The 20,802-nt window shown below is 42.6% G+C and overlaps 1 protein-coding gene and 1 non-coding gene across 2 annotated transcripts in view; both read right to left on the bottom strand.

Moving 5' to 3' along the window:
* LOC147301883 (uncharacterized) overlaps positions 1–20,802 on the bottom strand; it is a 246,650-nt gene that overhangs the window by 194,272 nt on the left and 31,576 nt on the right. The window lies entirely within an intron of this gene.
* On the bottom strand, positions 2,900–2,972 carry trnar-ccu (transfer RNA arginine (anticodon CCU)). The gene has a single exon. It is a non-coding gene; the product is annotated as a tRNA-Arg (tRNA).

The raw sequence follows: 20,802 nt of genomic DNA, 5'->3' as shown, positions 1-20,802 counted from the left end.
ATCTCTGAGCTAAAAGCTTGCTTCAGTGTTTACAGTTTGGTGTTGTTAGAGTCATGCTAGCTAGAAATTGCGCAAAGGTAGATGTGAAGACAGGCCCGCGTTTGTGTCCGTGAAGTTTGAAGGGCACAAAAACAGAACAGTCCTGTAGGAAGACGAAAAGCATTTTCCCAAGAATTGAAACATCCTTCAACATGTTGACAGCGCTCCAGGCTTGGACCACTTCCTGTCGCTCCCTGAATGAAGATGTGAAACTTCATTATAGAACCCCCCGATGAGGCCTGTGAGGGAGGGAAAACAGAGAAAAGAAAGAGGAGAAGACGAAGAAGACGGGGTGGCCAGGTGCCAGGTGCTCACTGTGACGGGACACCCCATCGCCACGGAGACATGGGTCAGGGGGCATTCGGTGGGAGGGGCTGCTCGGGGCAGGGGGAAGGGGAGGGCGCGTGCTCCGAGCAGCGGGGCGGCCAAAGCTTTGGCATGAATTACCCGCCTGCTGAGCCGGCGCTTTGGAGATGCTGGATGAGAGGTCACGTACTCAGTGGCCCTCAAACGCACACACAGGCTCGCCCGGCAACAACAACAAGGCTCTGTGTGCGCCCGGCTAGTCACAACAGCTATTCTGCATTTAGCACACAAACACTTGTGCGCTCTTGGAGAGGATGAATTAGGTCAGCTCGGTTGGTCAAACAGGACGGCTCAATCCGCAGCGGGGCACTAAACACAAATTATTCTCACTAGAATGCTTTTAATATCAAAGAGGAGAGGGACAATCAGTGGCTGGACCTCCTCCATTTAGACTGTCCCACAGCTCAGCGTGGCTCCATGCAAGGCACCTTGTCCAAAGAGCACCTGGACGCGAGAACAATTCGGGCGAATAGAGCACACTCGGTTTCTGTCCTCGAGTAAACAAGCTGAAATGCTGATTTTTTTTAAATTTTATTTATTTTTGCCCATCTGGGGAACTATGGCGTTGCTACGGTCACCGAAAGGCACAAGAAAAGTTTGTTTAATCTGCACACAGAGAATAAACATTTTAGTTTCTCGACGTGTAATAATTGAAATTTCATTTTTAATATTAACTTCATTAGATAAAATTAATGAGTTTGTTTTTGTGCTTTGAATTTTGGTAATTGGTTGACCTTTGTTTGTTGAAATTGGGATTACAAAGCGCATTGTGTTTTATGATAAAAAATAAAGATGTGGTTTGAATATGAAATGTATATTTTAACAGAGAAAACCTAAATACTTGAACTGCCTATAAAAAAAATTGAGGTTTGTATGTTTTAATGTGTTTTTTTTATGTACTTGATGTTATAATGCTGATGTTTACAAAAGTCATTTTACAGTTCAACATGAATAATAAAAGGGGTAAAAGAATACGTTTGAAGGCTGCAGTAATGATCCTGTTTTGTTGACCTTAGCTTTGTATCCCACAGACCCACACTGTTGTATATTTAATCAGACTGAGGACTGAAATTCAAAGACTAGCAACGACAGGCTAAATAACCCTCGGTGACCCAAGTTAAACTTGGCAATGGGACTGATAATTTACATATGACAGGGCTGTAAATAAGTGAGAAGGTCATCTATACCAGCGGTCCCCAATCCCCGGGCCTCTGACCGGTACCGGTCCGTGAGTCGTTTGGTACCGGGCCGCGAGAGTTGAGGCTCAGGTGTGAAATGTATAGTTTTCAGGGTTTTTATCAGTTTTGGCCGTTATTTTGTTATCGTTTTTATCGTTTACTCGGTTTTCCTTGGTCTTTTCACGTGTGTTATGAATAAATTTTCTTTTTTTCGGTACCGGTACTAGTTTTATTTTGTTGTATTTGTCCGCGACGCCTTAAAGGCGGTCCGTGAAAATATTGTCGGGCATAAACCGGTCCGTGGCGCAAAAAAGGCTGGGGACCGCTGATCTATACTGTTAGATACAATCAGGTCCATAAGTTTGTGGACGTTTTTACTTTAGACCATAACATCGTGTTTTAAATCAAATAACTAACATGTGACTGAAGTGCAGGTTGTTGGCTTTACAGCTTTTAGAGCATTTTTTATAAACAGTTCCGCATTTTCAGAGGTTCAAAAGCAATTAGACAATTGAGTTTCAAGACCAGCATGAGTTTTGATTTTGGCATTTCTGATGGTGTCAGATGGGCTGGTCTGACTATTTCAGAAAGTGCTGATCTGCTGGGATTTTCCCACATAAGCATTTCTAGTGTTTACAGATAACGATATAAAAAAGTGAGCGGCAGTTTTCTGGGAGAAAATGCCTTGTAGATATCAGAGGTGAGAGGTGAATGGCCAGGCTGCTTTGAGCTAAAGGAAGACAACAGTAAATTTAAAAAAAAACACTTGTTGCGACCAAGGTATGTGTAAGAGCATCTCTGAAAGCAGCAGAAGTCCGCAATGGGAACCAGTCTCGAGCTATGAACTGGAAATTGAGGCTATAAAACACAAAACTGGACCATAAAATACTGACAAAGGTTCGCTGGTCTGATGAGTCTCAGGGCAAGGTGAATATATCCAAATCAAAGCGTTTCCTTGAACATGATGAGTCCACTGTACTCAAATGGCCTCTGCAGACACCAGATCTCAATCCAATAGAGCAACTTTAGGATGTATTGGAACGGGAGATTCACATCATGTCAACATGGACCAAAATCTGTGATGAATGGTTCCAGCACCCTGTGCCATTAAGAGCTAAGGCAGGGTCCAAACAGATACTAGGAATTACTTGGCCAGTAAGTGCATATATAAACAGTGTCCATTAATGGACACGTTAAACAGTGACCTTAATGACAGAAAGCCCGCTGTCTAAAAGTACGAGCAGAGAATGGCTTCGATCCATTGACCTCTGCGTTAAGGACCCAGCATGGTTTCACTGGGCCACTCTGCTGGACAGCACCCCAGATGGGATTCGAACCCACAATCCCTGGCTTAGGAGGCCAGTGCCTTATCCATTAGGCCACTGGGGCCACCTTGTGTGTCATCCCTCTATGTGGTTACTGCCCTTTGCTTATCATACCAAAGTGAAGCTGGCCGTCCGAACAAAAATTTTACCCACGCCTGCCTTAGACGAAGGATCTTGTTGGTTGTTTGGGACTTTGAAGCTAACACTGGCTGTAAAAAGAAAAGTCACACTGAAGTAAATAGGTGGTAAATGAAGGCTTTTGGAGCCAGTGAGTAGCTTTAGCCTCTTAGTAAAAATAATCGTGTTCTGATAAGATCATCAGGCAGGCTACCATTTACCATCTTAATGTGGAGTTGCCAAGGTTACACGTATCCAGTGTCAAACGCACAGATGCGAGATCTGACTTTTACTGTGATTCAGGAAAGAAAACAGGAAACAAATTGTGCCTAATGGTGGATCACTGAGCCTCCTCTTCATTGTGACATCGCCGTTAAACTAGAGGTTTGTTTTCGCCAGCAGTATCCGTATGTGATGATCCCACTCCCACAGGAAGAGGGAGAGAGTGGCTGAAGTGAATCAAAGGCCAGCGGCTTCTGTGTCTGCCTCCGTCCGGCTGATTGCCAGAGACGCTGGATCAGCGCCTCCATCATCTGACAACCTGTGAGAGCGACTCATTCATTCAATCCTCTCCTACACACCTCCGGGACCTCAACAACACCTCGCAGCATAATGAATCAAACGCTCTGCCAGGAAAACACAAACCCCCGCATAAACACACACACAGACACGTGCACATGTCGCAGTAATGATTGTCAGCGAAGACAAAAGAAAAGTTTGGTGACGAGTTCATGACTTATTCTGTAAAAGGGAGGGGGGGCTTGTGGATGTGCTGCGGCGAGATTCTGGAGCCATGTAATCATGGCAGGCATCAACAACGCCATCCTTATTACTGCAGTAATGAAAAGTGAATCAGTCTCACACGGATTCATTTGTTAAAGGCAAATAATTAAGACAAAGGTCCTGCATCAAGCAGACAAATCAGAAAGACAAAGTGTGGTGCGTGACAGTCCTCCCGCGGTGATGCAGGCCTGTCCTTTTGTGTCATGACTAGTTGCTCTCTGGCATTAATCAGAGCGTCGTCCTATCTTGTTAGGCTGAGCTGGGAGATGATAGGGAGACCGCAGGTCTTTAATCAAGGTTAGAATAATCTGCGATGGTAGCTGATTATAAACCTGATCATCAGCAACATATTGTCACCTCCTAATCATCCAAATAAACAGAGAGAGAGGGAGAGAGGGAGACCTGCCCTCAGCCCCCACGTGGAGGAATAAATTACACGCAAACACACACATGCCAGAGCCTTACACATGCCTACATGCATATGCAAACAGAATAAATGCATGCATTGCACACACACAGGCACACGGGGCCGAGCGTGCGCGTTCTGATATGCAATCTGCAGCGCGCTGCACTTTTTTTTGTTGTTGTTTTACATCAAATACTTTTAATGCAAATACCACATTTTATGGGGGCCTTTTGAAAATTCTTGCCTCTCAGCGATTGGGAAACGAATGCACCGCGGCTAAGAAAGCCCCAGCTTGAAAGACATCCATCAAGACAGCAGATAAACAATGAAATGGCCCCTCTCAAGTCAATGATAACCTCAACTTCTTTCTAATCTACTTTCATGTGCTTTGTCTCCCCTTTTTTTCCTCTTTTTTATTTACTCCCACTCTTTTATTTCACCTCTCCCAGGGTGAGCCTCTCCTCTTCCTCTTCCTCCCTCTCCTTCCTCCAGAAGCTCATTACCTCGGGACCGAGCGAGATCTTGGCTGTTTTCAACGCAGCAAAAACGAAAAGAAGAAGAAAAAATTATAACACGACCGGCGACGGCACTCGTTAGCAGCCTTGTCAATCATCTTTGGCGCAGGCAGGGTGGAGAAGCAATCGGCGCCGGGGTCAGCGATGAAGATGTTCATTCTCTATTCATCCATCACATCTTTCGGGGAAATCAATTTACAGCGCATCAGCGTCACAGTTGCCTCGACAACAGCGGTGATGTGAGAGTGGAGGGAAACAACTTCTAAGAGAGAGACAGAGGAGAGTAGTGGATTCGTTTAGATACAACCTAATAAACGTCACTCATCTTCTTCTTCTTTGTCTTTTTTCTCCACTATCACCCCACCACCACCACGTTCTAGGTTACATGAATGCTTTGTCCTCTACTCAAAATTACTATTTGCTAATAACTCAAAACTTTAATAGCAACCAAAGCAAAGCATCAACTACCCAATCCTTTGTGGTGCTTTCACTTCCCTGTCCCGTTCAGGAGGTGGCAGGTGACGAGGCGGAGGTTTTGGGGGACGTTGCCGCTCATTTTTAATGTAGTTGTTGCTTTCTCGCAGGTGTCAGCTTCACAGTTCATTAAGGGTGTTTGGTTTGAGGGGGGGGACCTGAAGAGATAGAGGATGAAAGACAGACAGAGATGGAAGAGAGTTAGAAAGTAACTGGCGACCTAAATGAAACACGCCGCCGACGCCGTCCACGTTTGCAGACTTCAGATGAAAACATGGGTTAAAAAAAAAAGAAAACAGACACTGAGCGACGAGTGTGCACTGGTCATGGGAAGGCTTTGAGGAAACCTGAAGTGTGAGGTGGAAGACAGGCGAGTAGAGGGGGACGTGACAGAACGAGGAGAAGGATGGAGTGCCAGTTTGTGTGCATGGAAGCACACAAGCTTTGCCAAAAAAAGTGGGTGTTTGTGCGTGTGTGTGTGTGTGCGTGTGTGCTTTCATTCCAGGAGATGTCATGCTGTTTGAGCAAACGGTTCTCCGTTAAGGCCATCCACCGCCTGCTGCCGGCGCCACCACCCCTGCTGTACCCAGCCAGCCTCGTGCCAACGCCTCCGACACCACAGCCGCTGATGCCAGGAGCCCGCCTGCCCCCTCGTCTCAGCAGAGCAGATGTCACTCAATTGCCCTCCACCTCACCCCCTCGAAAACTTCACCACCACCACCAGGAGCCGCCGCCACCCTAACAGGCAGCCGTGCCGGTGTGCCAAGCAGGCGACGTGTTAAGAGAAAGTGGGGCGGCGGGCCCGCCGATGGGACGGCAGCAGGCGGGAACGCACAGAGCGGGGAGTGCTGTAGATTTTTCACGCTCCCGCCAATCGCCCCCCCCCCCCCCCCCCCCCCCGACACCACCCCCGATCCACCCACCTCTCCCTGACAAACGCACGCACATGCCGCATGCACTGGCTCACAAACACATGCGCAGTTCCCCACCCCATCGTAAAAAAAAGAGACACACTTTCCCCTCGTTCTCCCGAGATGACACCCCCTGCAGGCCTTTGGAATATTTTAATTCTGTTTCCTAACTCTTATTATGTGTGGAGTGTGTGACATGTGAATTGTAATTAGTTGCTCTGGGGTGAGCAGAGAGCGAAACCCCCACCTCTTTAAAAAAAAAGAGAGAGAGAGAGAGTGAAAACACTGGAGGGCAAATAATCTTTCCAAACACCCCATCCAATTTTAACCCCCCTCCCCGAGTCACAACCTGGTGTTCCTGTTGCCACCTTCGGTTTACCTACATAGGTGCAGGCCCCCCTCCCCTTTTGTGTTGTTTCTCCATCCAAGCCCGCCATTCTCCTCCTCCTTCACACCGCCGTGGATCTTATCTGCGAGGGAGGCCCATATCAATAACCCCGCAGCCTCCGCTCCTGCACTACAAAGAGCCCGGGCAACAGGGGCTAGCTGTAAGGATGGAAGATAATGGGATTGAGGTGGTACTTAAATCTCAGCGAACCACTGCAGCTAAGTAATTAGTGGATGGGATCCATACTGGAGGGTTAAGCAGAGCTAATGCCACCCTGGGCGTTGCTGCTGGAGCAAAATTAGCAGTATAGGAATGAGAAAAAAGACAGCTTGCTGCATCTGTCTCTCAATCTATCTGCTAGACAACCTCCAACGTTGGTGAAGCTCTCCAAGAAACCCCAACGCAGACAGAAAGAGGCCAGGGGTAGGAAGGTGGGAGGGAGGACGAGGATCAGGGATTGTAATTTCACAGCAGTGTCAGAAGAGCCAGCCGAGGCCCTGTCTTTCCATTGAGGCTTCATTAGGGCGAACAATGGACTTCCCTGCCATCTAATTAGATGAGGTTAATGAGGAGAGGAGGGCCACGGTTGATCCCCACCGTGCAGTCTGAGTCACAGGCGGGGTGGGGGTGGTCAAGGGGTCTTGGGGGCACGAGAGGAGCGTCCCCTTGGAAAGGACGCAATGTACAGTGCACTGTGTGGGCCGCGGCGAGAGTGTAAACTCCATCTAAATCGCTGTATGATTGAATTATTGATTCCTGAAGGGAGGTAATGGGTTGATAACACATTGTATTACATTCACTGTGATTCTAATACGGTTTCACAAATATTACAGAAGAATTAGATATTGAGGGAAATGAGTGCAAGTGAAGACAGCGGAAAAGCAATTATTTGTAATAGCTTACAATACATTTTGCAGGGTGGTTCATGGTGAATGCTGTTCAAGAGCAAATATTAGTCACTTGTTTTTTCTTTAAAAGCTGCAGCAATCCTCTCACATCTCATTGGACTTTTCTCTTTTCTTTGAGTCTCTAAAAATACTGCACACCGGTCAGTTTCTAAAAGCCGGAGCTTTTTGTGATGTTTGGCTTCACTCTGTTCATTTTTTTAAAAAAAATACGAGTGTCACAGCTTAGAATAAAGCTTCTTTGTGGGGAAAAAATCTGTTCCAGCTGCACTATACCTAACATGTAAACTCACAGGAGGCTGTACGGATATGAGGCTAGCATCAGTTTATCAAATTGTTTCACTATCATCCATCCTTGTCACTTATATGCAACGTATGCAAAGCTTTTCCTTCTTTTTTAGTGCATCATTTCAAGAAAGAAATGACGGAGGTGAGTCAGTTAATGACCAGATGCAAGGTATGCCTCCCACCTACTCGACGTAGAAATGAGTGAGGGAGAAGAGTCATTAATGGCTTCACCCTGCTGTCTCTTCAAATTCTTGGGTCTTGGCTAATGACTGGTCAGACACACATTTCTTTCTTCTAATGTGGTGTAGTTACAAAGATGTAAAATCACAGTCCAAAAATGCAATCATACACAACATGGTGTCATAATAACATCACCGCAGGACGATTGTTAAAAACAACTGGCTTCCTCCTTCCACTAAATTTATTATATCAGTACTGCTATTATAGTTAGCACACACGCTTTATGGATTCTGATCACTAATACAAAATATAATCAGAAAATTATATGATGATGCATTATGTTAGGTGGAAAAATCTGAAATAGCTTAAAGCAGAAACGAAGCACTACACGTATAAAGGCTTATTTACACCATGGAGCTGTAGTCTAAAAAAAATATCAGATTTAACTCTGTCTGTGAAGTTAGATTTAAGAAATAAGTGAGCCATGGGTCTGCAAAAAGCAACGTGAAAGTGAAAGTTCTCAGAGAAGTCTCTCACCTGGGGCGCTTCTTCTAACAGTTCACTGCATCTGCCTCTTCCTGTTCAGTGTTTTTAGCACCGACGTGTCATCTACACTAAGCTGGTGACATCTCGGAGGGACACACCGATCACAGTGTCAATCCCTATTTCGGGTAGGTACCATCAGGCAAGTGCATAATATTACCCGACTAGTTCTGCTGCCTAAGCCTAAATAAATGGCTTGACTGTCACTGTTTCTGAACATTAATGGAAATGAATCATTTTAATCTGGGAATGTAAATATATAAATACTGCCATACTTTCATAATACTCCAAAGTACTCATATGGCAATGCATATTTTAATGGAAACCTCTGAGACTGCCACTTTATTAGCTGTAACAACACAAAAGGGATGTTTTCACACCGAGGCTCATTAATTTCAACTTGTAATACAGTATACAATATGTAATTACATGGACCATTTGGATCATGCTGCATGGTGACTAATGAGTACTACTTTTGGTATTTTAGTTCAGAGTTGCCTTTTTTTGTTACACCAGATCCCCTTCCAGATGCAACCCCAAAGGAGATTTATATCCCTGGCTGGAATTGAACCAGTAACCTTTTACCCACCAAGAAAATGTGTCATCATTTTCAAGAATAAAGGGAAAGACAAGACTATATATACAAACAGGTTTGATAGTGCATTCTAGACTCATTCAAAAACCAGAATCTCCGAATTCCCAGTTAGAATTTTCATCTAATTGTCTGCATGATAAGACGGGCACTTAAACTAAAGTTTTTTATGTTTTATATTTCAATTTTGGATAATATATCAAGAAAGTTAAATATTAGAACAACTTTTATTAGAGCTATATTTAATATATTGGATTACTTGTAATATTAGTACTTTAACTTGTTCATTACTGCTCTTACCTTTGTGGAGCAATTTCCTCTGTTTTGCCGTTTATCATTTATCATAACAATAAGCACCTTATATTGTTGACACAAGAACACACTGACATCTTAACTCAGTATTTACCTGCCTGTGCAATCTCTGTCGTCATGATACTCTAAAAAATCATCACAATTCAAAGACGAAGATTATACATTTGAAATTAGGGATATCACGTGTACTGTATTGTGGTTTTGTAGTTCCCCTAAGGGAGACTTAATGAGATGAAATGTCTAAGAAGTTTCCCACCACTTTGCCTTTGTCTTTATCATCAACATTTTCAGACCCCAAAAATCAATTTTAAAGGAATCTAAAATAATAAACCAACAAATGCTAAAACCAACTTGTTATCAACACCCAGAAAATCCACCAAAGTGCCAGATTGCTCACAACACAGAATACAGCATGTGAGTTTGCCCGTGATTAACAGCTAATTAAACGGGTGTAAGAGAGAGGGGAAGAGGTGTGCGTGAATTTGCCATTAGAGATGTGCCAGACGAGGGACTGGGTTTATGTATAGATAATGGCAGTTAAAAAGCTTGTGTGAAGAAGAAATAAGGGGTATTTTGGCTCCGTAAAAGCAACAGCTGGCATTTAATCTATGGAAGTGACAGTGAGAAGCAAGCTGTAATGTAAGGAAAGAAGAATGTTTTTAACAAAAGAAAGAAAACTGGTTTCATTTTGCCATTTATACTCTGCTTTTATGCAGTCGTAGGAGGTTCATTCTTCAACAGTAAGCATTTTGTTTTGTGTGCAGCAAAACAGCCCTTTTATGGCGTTCTACATCACAGTGCATTATAGGAGATTTGAGGCAGCACCTGCCTGATCTGTAAGCTAGCAGCATTGCTCTCCAAATGGGACATTACTCCGTGGATGGGTAATGTGATTTTTGTGAACTGGGAGGCAATTTTGAGATTTCAAAAACAATGTCATCACTGCGCATTAGTGAAACCAAGAGATTACACCTGCTGCGGCAGAGCTGACGGTCTAGTTTAGACACACACGTAAAGGCACACACATATTGAGGTAATGTGTAGTAATGTGTGGGTCATGGTGTGCAGTAATAGCCATAATCACAGTTACAGTTAAGCTCGTTTCACATGAGCCTATTGAAGCCCATGAGCAATTTCATTTTATATATCCAATACTGTGCAAGAGTTTTGAATCATTGTAATTTCTTTACATTTTGCTGGGAAGAAAGGAAATATTTCCAATGATTTACTGAAACATGCAAACACACAGGGAAAAAACAGAGTTTGTACAATTGTAGAGAGTTGAAAGTCAATATTTGGTGTGACCACCTTTATTCTTCAGCACAGTCTGAACTCTCTTAGGCAGCTTTCTTGTCATGTCTTTAAGTCGTCTTCAGGAATAGTTCTCCAGGCTTCTTGAAGGACATTCAAAGCTCTTCTTTGGATGTTTCTGCCTTTTGTTCTGTTCTCTGTCCACATGATCCCACACTGCTTCAATAATGTTGAGGTCCGGGCTCAGGGAGGCCGATCCATGACTGATAGTGCTCCACTGTGTGTTTTTCTATCCAGGTATGATTTTCTGGCATTGACAGTGTGTTTGGGATCGTTGTCATGATGAAAGATGAAGCTGTTGTTTATCAAAACCTTTGCAGATAGTGGATCAAAATCTGATGGTACTTTTCTGTATAATTCATCTATTTTCACAAGATCTCAAACACCACTGACTGAAATGCAGCTCCAACCATGACAGAGCCTCCACCGTGTTTTACAGATGGCTGTAAATGCTCACTGTTGTACCTCTCTCTCTCTCTTGACCTCCTCTGTATACACTGACAGTGATTTGAACAAAGTTGTATATTCATTATTTCATATGACTTGCTTTATGTCTCGTTCTTGTGTAATTTCCGTACCTGAGCCTTTTCTCCCTGTTTCCCTTCCTTATGAATGGCTTCTTGACAGACACTTCGTTTGTCCATCACTTGTCCAGTTTACTCAAATTATTTATGTTGTCAGATAGATAGATAGATAGATAGATAGATAGATAGATAGATAGATAGATAGATAGATAGATAGATAGATAGATAGATAGATAGATAGATAGATAGATAGATAGATTCTACATTTTACTCTGCCTCAGTCTCAATTCTTTTCATTTCCCCAAAGAAATGATGCAGTTGAAACTGACATGCGCGAGCAAAATGTTAATCAAACAAACCCATTTCTCCTCAACAGCTAAACCAAACAAACGGGCCTCAACTTTCCCATTCAAGTCAGAATGACAGCGTAACACAACACAGCAGCAGCGAACGCAGCGTTCTTTATTCAGGGAACGTCAGCCGCGCGCTATTCTGTTGAAAATATCAACTTCAGATGTTGAGGGGAGGAAAAAAGACGGGCGTTTTGTCTGCCTTTGTTGGTTTGGGCTTGATATGCCGCGTGAGCCTTTCAAGCCATTTGTTAGACTCAATTTCTTCCTCTGTTACATCTACAGATTATGTTTCAAGCAAACAACCAGCAACATGAAGGCGCAGAAGCGCTATTATGGTGAGAGAATGACAACTTGCATAGGCAGAGAGCAAGGGGAGAGAGGAGAAATACAAGAAAAGGATGAGAAAAAGAGTTGATGTAAAGAAGGCGAGGGAGATTGGAAAGAGGCGGAGATAGACGTGATGAGATACTACAGTGATGGGATGTATGCGTGTGGGGTGTGTGTGTGTATGGTAAATGCTTGCATGCAGGTTATGCAAATAAAAGAGCTTTGATTCTTTGGCCTTAAACATAGATTCCCTTTCATTGTTTTCCTTTCCGTTAACGGCCTCTTTTGGTTTTGCGTCTCTCCTACACCGTCTCGTCTTGTGTGTTCATGAAACATCACAGCAATGTGTAAAGTCTAAACTTGAAACATCTGGCTGAGATATTCATTTTCTTTCTAGATAAGTAACTTAAGGATGCATATGAAGTGAGTGGCCTCTCACTGTCTTTTTTTGTTTGTTTAGATATCTAAACAGTAGCCACAAAAATGAATATTCATTTTTTCAGAAAATTTAAATCTGAATAGGCCCTACTTGTGTTTTAATTGATCTTTAAGTAATAATCATCATGACTAACATAAGCAAGCCCTGTCCTTACTATTAATTTATGGCACCTGGAGTTTGTATCAGCTTCCATGTAAGTTTATTAGCTAGATAAGCACAACTAGTGACAATCCAGCAAAAACAGAATGCTAATGTCTCACAGTTTGTTTAGTGTATGCTGTGCATCACATTAGCAAGAAATAACACTTTTGTTATAAAAAATGGACCCAAAACCCCCCTCAAATATTAGTATTTCTTTACAAAAAATTGCTCAGTATTAGCCTTTTGAATTAAGTAATGACCAGCAATAAAAAGTGTGGCTCTAATTTTAGTTTTAAATATCAAGTGTTAACTTTTATTACAGCTTTAGCTACATAGCAAATGTAATAGTTGAATTAGCTTAAATCAAGCTAAAACATAGCCCTGCTCTTTAGTAAAAAAAAACCCTGCTTGTTAAGTTAGCAGGAAGTGTGCTATTCTGGTAGTAAAAAGAACAAAAATGTATTTAAATAAAGAAGCAAATAGTAAGATATGGAGGGTGAGGTACTTAGACTACCCAAGTAAAGCTAGGCTATGGCTTCTTTACCTTCTGGATAGGTCAGGTCCTCAAGATAGATTAGCAGGAGCATTTCCATCTACAAAGGGAGAGACAAAGTCCATGTTATGAAGAAGGAGAATGGAAGTTGAGCAATCTGACCCAAAACTCAACAAAAAAAGATTGAGTGTGAGGGTTGTCTGGGACCACTTTTAAGTTTGCTAACTCACTGTTGTGCTAGATTTAAGCAGAGAAACTACAAAGTTAACCATAGAGGCGCTGACAGCCGTGCACATTTTGCATGCTATTGCAGAAGTTGCCTAACTTAAATCCAAATTGTAAGTCATATTGACAACTTACAGCTGTTTTCTGGGAGACAACGGTTTCCGAATAAAGTCCACTGTGTGCGCTTTGAAAGAAGTCAATTGTAAAAGTAAAGCTTTGCATGCAAAAAAAAAAAAAACTTTCTCAAAGACGTGCCACATTTTTACTTTCATGGGTTACTTTTTGGTTGTGTTTTTGATTCTCCATCCAAGTAAGTACAACAGAGAATTTTTTTCAAGGTACTGGAAGGAAAAGCATGTCGCCTTATAGCACATATTACTCCACTGAAGCAGGTCAGTATATCAGCTACAGTTTGCTCCATTTTTTTTCTTTTTACTTTTGCCATTTTACAGTTATATAACAATGCACGAGGACACACTAACTGTTAACTGCTTGCCATCTTCATTTTTGTTCTCTCCTCCTATGATTTTCATTTTACTACTCCGGAGCTAGTCAGAATGTCCATTAATGTTTCGTACACTTCATTAAATACCACAGCAACACCGGTTACGGGACTCAGAAAAATGCTCTCATACAGCTTTTGGATGATTATGATCATCTGCATGTTACAATTTTTAAAGAAATAACTTCACATTGAGCCATATCTGCTGGTTCCCCTTATAAACATTTACATTTGCAACTGCATGTTCATTATTAAACAATAATGGAAAGTATACTTTCTACTACTTCTTGATATATTTGTAATTTGTGTTTTTAACCACTCCTCTTTATTGTCATTGTAAACACACTCAGACATGAATTTCTCATCCTGATCTTGCTTAAATCTAAGTGGGGTTGGCTAGAGTCAAAACACAATCTCGTGTAATTTTTTAAAAATCAGATATTGGAAGTAGTGTGTTCCCAACAAGTGCAATTAAAATTGTATTGTTGTTGTTTTTGTGCCTTCAGAACTTGGATCACTCACGAGTATAAAAGTCCCAGGAATAATTTAGTCTTATTCCATAGCTCTACATGCCATTAGTGTGTACACTTCAGTAAGGAGGATCACTTGCCACGCAACAGTGGTCTGCTTTTCCAAGCTTCCCAGCAGCACTCTACTTTAACCTAGATCGCCATCTAGTGATGGTGTGCTGTACACCACCCTCAACACACAGTCCAAGCACATCAGAGAAATAACAGTGACTGTATGGAATTACATGTGTTTTTTCTTTTAAGTGTATGTTTGTGTGTGTGTGACTGCAGAAATCTGCTTTTCCTCGGACATCGCTGTGAGCGGCTGGACCAAGGATCGATTCGCTCTCGTTGCTGGTGTCGACAGTTAAGGCAGTAATTTCCACGGTGGTTTTCTACAAACAAAAACACGTTAGTTACAAATTGCATCCAACAATCGTCTGCTTCCTCATGTCTTGATTTTGTAAATGCAGGCTTAGTTTTAGACTCTCGTCAGAGGAATTTTGAATGGAGCAGATAAAACTTTTTTTGGGTGTTAAATCTTGTTCTTTATTGAAGATTTATTTGAACTGGGGTGAAATAATAATTGTTATTAGTGTATCTACAAGATGTTAAGAATTAAAAAACTTTTTTCAGCTTGTCGTTGGCGCACTTTTGAATAGGACAGCTTGTTTTTTGAGCACTGCACCCCACCAACTTTTAGAATTTAGGAAACCTTAATTTTTAGCTTTTTTTCAAATGCAATTTTGAATGTAAAATTCATGGATTAATTAAAGGGAATTGCCTGAATTAAGTCAAAGCACAAAAATAAGAAAAACTGACTTCAATTCAAAGTACCAGTTGTGTACACATCTTCCAGGAAGTAAGAAAGACTTTTTTTTTCCTTTCATGTATTTACATATGTTCCTGCTCCTTTTTTCCCCTGAGTGTATGTAAAAATGTCTTCGTTTTCCAGCTGTAGCTCCATACATGTGTGTGCGAGTGTGTGTGCGTGCACAGGCCATGCGCCACACCTCTCCATAATGAAATCATGCGGGTCAGTGAGGCCAGCGAGGCTCGGGCAGGTCACCCAACAGATCGGAACTAAGCTGCTTTGACCCAGCCTGGTACTGAATGCCAAACACACACAAACGCACACCATGCACGGCGCTTACAGCACAATGGAACCACTGTACAGAGGGGAGGGTGTGTGGTAATGATTAAAAAGGCGAGTCCAAGGAGTGTATTTACAATGCAGGAACCTACGCAGGCAATTGTCTTCTTGTTGTTTTACTCCAAAACTAATAAAAACCTATCAGAGAAGACGCCTTTAAAGAGGCTTTGAAAAAATATCACATCAGGAAATTAAATCAACAACAGAAGTCTGTAAACACCGAAATGCTACATTAGATTACAGTACAGCAAGTTGTGTTTTCAGCAGGGTTATTACGGAGAAAGGGCTTTAATCATTTCGCTTCTATTAGCTGCTGCTCGTATCGCCCAGGGACTTCCATTAGAATTAAATTAAAGAGTGGAAATGTAAATATTGACAACATATGCGTAATTATTTATTCCACAAGCAACAAGATCAGAAAATTATTGCTGCAGCATTGTGTTTATATGAAAACAGAGCAATTTTTTCCCATTTGCTGGCAATAAAAATGTAAATGAAATTCCACAGAAACAACAACAATAATAATAAAAATAATAATAATAATGATAGTAGTCCCCCAAAAAACAGTTAACTTAAACACTTTAGAAAACGTACAGCTAGCTCTCCCACCGTCCACCTGTGACCTTAACGTTCTGCATTTCCAACCCGTCAAAGGTCAAAGGTCAACAACTTCAAGACGGCAGTCCTCTGGAAGCTGTCGCTTTTTCTAAGAGGATAATCAATTACCAGAAGACTGATCTCGGCTGTCGCGTCCCCACTCATTCCTGCTTCTTCAGATCAGCGAGGTCCCCATAAATTTGAATGTAAAACAAGCTCACCAGCACAGGGTTAAACACGTAATTAGCCACGACAAGTGAATATGAGGAACAGACTTAGTCAGGAAGAGAGCTATGGTAATGCGGGAGACTTCGCAGCCCCTGCGAGGCATCGAGACGGGACGCAGGAAGGGGAGGGTGTGTGAAGAAGATTTCAGATGCAGATATTAGAAATGCAATTGTCTTCTGCATACAGGGCGCCGGTCTGGAAATTGACTTTTTCATTATTCAGTTAGTACAATAATTAAATATTCGATGCCCTGGGTTGGTGAAGTCACTGAACCACACGGAAGATATTTAACCGGGCCTGACAGATGTTTTAAATAATGTTTATTTATCGATACTAATATAAACTGCCCTAAACTGTCACTCTCCTGTGACCTGCCTTGGATTTCTCCGGGCTTTGCATCGCCAACTTGCATCCGGTAGTAAGAAGAAGAGAGGTTGGGGGGAGAACTTGCAGAAATGAGCAAAGTTTGACTTTGATTTGCAAGAGTTTCGGGAAACTCTTTTAGAGCGTCGTCTGATTGGCCGCTTCCCCGCAATTTCCGGTGACACGATTCAAAAACCGAGGGTGAGCTCTCCGTTTCGCAGCGGCCTCGTTTGTCCAGATGCAAAGACGACCCAAGTGTATAAATTAATAAATGAATACATGAGCAAACACCAAATAAATATCCACACAGACGAATTAATACATGAATGCGCGGCTATATTTATTCACCATCGCCGGCCCAGACAGAGAGGGGAAAAATATCATTATACAATAATTAGGCTTCCATCTGCCTTCCATTGCCCATTACCAAATATGAAATATTCTATGTATTTACATCCGAAAATGCCAATCCCATTCAGTATCACCGCGTGATTTGCAAGTCATGTAGCTAGAAAGGCCCATCAAGGGAGAGGATAAAAGGCAAAACGGAAAGCGATTCGCTTCTTTACAAGACCGGCCAGAACAAGGCAAGAACAAAAAGGTATAGGAGAGGCAGGGTTTTTAAAGAAAAAAAGCCCTACGTGAGAACTCTCAACAGGCTTGGAGCGGTTACAAACAGCAAACGGTTGGATGCCAGTACTTCCAGTAAGCGAGAGGAGAGGAGCTCAGTCTGAGGCCGTCCCTCGTGGCTTTCATGTGGGTAAGTACTCTTCATACGATACTCATGTTACAGTTTTCTGGAACGCGTTTAATATCAGCACAAACAGTTTTTGCACCGCTCAAACGTTTATCCTGGCTCTCGCCATTTCTTTCTGCGCCGCTGGAAACTTGGACAGGGTGGCTGCTTTGAGCCGCCGTGTGCTTGAGAGCAGCGCTGGGGTCACGTTCGAGCTTTATTCTCGATCCGCCCGAAGTATCGCGTCGTCCACTCCGAGAGGCAAACGACATGCAAGCGGACTCGAGCTCAGCTCGGCCTGTGGAACAATGCACTTCCTTTCGGATCTTTGCAAGTTTCGGAATCCATTTGCATTGGCAACAGGTAGCGGGCTCTCGATGGGGGCCCCGAAAATGTCTGCTTAGAAATTCATCTGCTCCTTCACATCAGAGGACTCAACAAGGGAGAGCGGGTGTGTGTTGGTGTGCAGGGGGGGGGGGACAAAGTGGTAGAGTGCTTTTGTTGACAGGCTCCGACAACTTATAGTGATCCTTCATTGCTGTGTTTGATGGACATCTGAGCACCACTTGTGAAAGTGTGGGGGATGGTGAGGAGAGGGTGGCATGAGCGGGAGGCGGCGGTAGTGGTGAGGGGGGGGGCGTGGGTTGGGTTGGTGCACGGGGTGTCAACACAGAGACTGATGGAGTGTGCGCTAAAGCACTGTATTGAAAAAAATAAACAAATCAGAAACAATTAAGTGTGAACTCTCATGGAATATTCATAGGCGCGCAGCCTTTGCGTGACAAGCCATCACGCCACCTCCGGTCCATTTTTTTTATTTTTTATGCTTCTCCTCTCCATGTCCTGCACACATGGAGATGTGCCTGCCACTTAAATCAAATTAGTCATTAGCAAATTGAATCAACAATTAGAGCAAAAGAGCTGCATGGCATTAGCGTCAGTTCAGTCATATTTGTCAACCTATCAGAGCAACCTCTGGAGTGGATTCTCCTGCGGTCCAACTCCTCTCCGGTGCGTTCAAAGTCAACGCCGTAGCTCAGGGCAGAAGGCCCCTCTGTCCCTTTTATGCCAGGGTCACCTAGCATCACTGCAGCTTGAGCACTCTGCCATTTTTTTTTTTCTTTGACTTTTGCCAAACTGTGTTTGTTTTGCTCGCCGAGCTCTTTGATGGATCCGGTGGCTGCCCTGACCGCCCCTCTTTCTGCCTCTTCTGGATTATTTGTATCGACATTTCTCACTCCTCTCCGCCACAGCTTTTAGTTAGAGGCTGTCAAAAACATTGCTGGCGGAAATGGAAGTATCCTCATTATGCAAATGCCGGCCTCCACTGATGGCATGTTCTGTTTTATAAATTGCATCCCCCCTTGTCAGAAGTCAAATTGTATTTGAGCAACTTCAGAGAAATTGTCACTAAGATTTCAATTTGGTTTGCCTGCTCTGCCACCATCAATTTAGTCACAACAAATATAGACATATGTTTATTTCTTTACAAAGAGCGACGTGATCGTGCTGCTCTGTTGCTGCTCTTCCACAATCACACATTATTATATAAGTACATCTTGTGTGGGGTTTTGAATAATGAAAGCCCAAAAAAAAGAGAGAGAGAGAGAGGCTGGAATAAATTCATTCCAGATTCAGATTTTTTTTTTTAATAAAATATGATAAACAGCGGGGGCTAGCGTATATTTTTTAAATGGTTTTCTGCTCACAAACTTTGAACAGAGTTGACGGGGCATCCTCCGAGGAAATATTAATAATCATGTCCCATTAGAGGTAACAAGAAAACACATTTAGGAGCGATCCTCTGTAAGCTGCATGAATAGCTGGGTAATTGTACATTTCCTTATGTATCTCATTTGTAAAGATTCCCTCGCAGCTGTCGTTGGAAATCTAAAGTTTCGCACTTATAAATAAAAACCCAATCGCAGCTTTTATTTTGGAGGAACCGAGGGACTCTTGCTACATTGTAACTTCTCAAATACAATATTAAATATTAAACATGCCTTTTTCATCATATGAATTATTCTCCTGAAAGTCATTTCCAAGCCTGGAAACTACTTCCTTTAATTCTTTAAGCTTCCAGACAAAAACAGTCTTCAGAACTTGATCAATTCAGAAACTAATATTTGAGAGGATTTAAGGGGGGGAAATGAACTTAGTAACCTTGGTCATATAACAGAGCTAATGCTGAGTCGGCAGTTTGAAACTTATAAAACCAAATATTGAGTGGCAGAGCTTCCAGCCGGCAAACAGCTCTGTCAGCACGGGTCAATAGAAATCAGTTTTAGGGAATGCGATTTGAAAGAAAACTTTAACAAGTTTCCTCTGTGAATTAAAAATGATCCGCAAACACATCATGGGATTTGAATTTATGACGTTACGGCATTTATCTGTTTCCATCTGTAGCAACGTCGAGGGTCTAAAACCTGATGAGTTTTCTGTCTGCTCAACTTAAGGGCCTCCATCAAAGCCAAACTACATCCAAGTGCCCTTGAATTGAAAGAAGAAAAAAAACATACATCAAAGCGACAAGAAAAACTCAGAGTTCACTTCAAACTGGCAAAATCTTGCCCACTATCCTCCATCACAGCAGTAAAAAAAGGATGACGTCTTAAATCTGTGACAGCAACAGAAATTAATGGCGCCTGGCTACTACTGTTGACAAGCCAAAACCCCCCAAAAAAAAGAGAGAGAGAGGGAGTGAAAAAGGAAAAAAAAAAGAGGAGAAAGTGAGAAAAAAACGTCAGGGTCGATTTTAATATTCATGAATTTTCTACCAGCTCAGTTCAGCAGTTTCGATTAAGCATTAATTAGGAGCCAGAGGGGAAACCAAACAAAAATAAGGAGCTGAATGACTAATGAAGGTGGTTGAGATGTGGGTAGACTGCCATGCCACTAATGGTTCAGTGTTATGGGTGCTACATGGGCAGCAGTGCCAGCAGTGTGGGCGGCTAGACGCACCTCTGCCCACACCAGAGATCACACTCTGAGAGAAAAACACACTCTGGCCATGGAAGAATAACATCCCCGCCTCCAAACAGCGAACAACCGCTGTTTTCTGTCTTTAAAGCCTGTCAGTCGAAAAACCTCCCAAATCCACTTTTGTGAAAGGGGTTCATGTGTTTGGTTGAAGCTTACGTGCTCCTCTGGGTGATGGAAAATTCCTAAAACTGCTGGGTTTGTGAACATTCCCCAAACCAGCTGGAGAAAGTTAAAAACACGCACGTTAGGGTCAAGCTGGAAATGGTGAAATGAGGGTCCTGCATCACAGCAGCAACACAAGTGTCAGCTGTTACACATTCACATCGCAGGTCTGTATAAAGTTAACGTATGTATAAGTTATGTCTTGACTGTGTGAGGATCATTTCTCGTGTTTAGTTCCTGTAAAGCAAATCTTACAGTCAGTGGTGTAACAGTACGCAAAGTAAAAATGTTCACAGTGGGGTTTTTGTTGTTTGTTCCTGTCGTTGCTGCACACTCTTTATAACTCGTAGTAGTGCGAGTGAAGAGTGCCTTTAGATTTACGTGTGTTTACTGTCATTTCCATTGTTTAAACTACAAATTTCCAGTCGCAAATCT

The sequence above is a fragment of the Aulonocara sp. 'chitande type north' Nkhata Bay genome, linkage group LG23 (genome assembly GCF_057382095.1).
Source record: "Aulonocara sp. 'chitande type north' Nkhata Bay isolate Kocher_YH1m ecotype deep benthic linkage group LG23, A_spYH_male_GT1.1, whole genome shotgun sequence".
NCBI lineage: Eukaryota > Metazoa > Chordata > Actinopteri > Cichliformes > Cichlidae > Aulonocara > Aulonocara sp. 'chitande type north' Nkhata Bay.
This window is presented reverse-complemented; position numbering and strand designations above follow the sequence as displayed.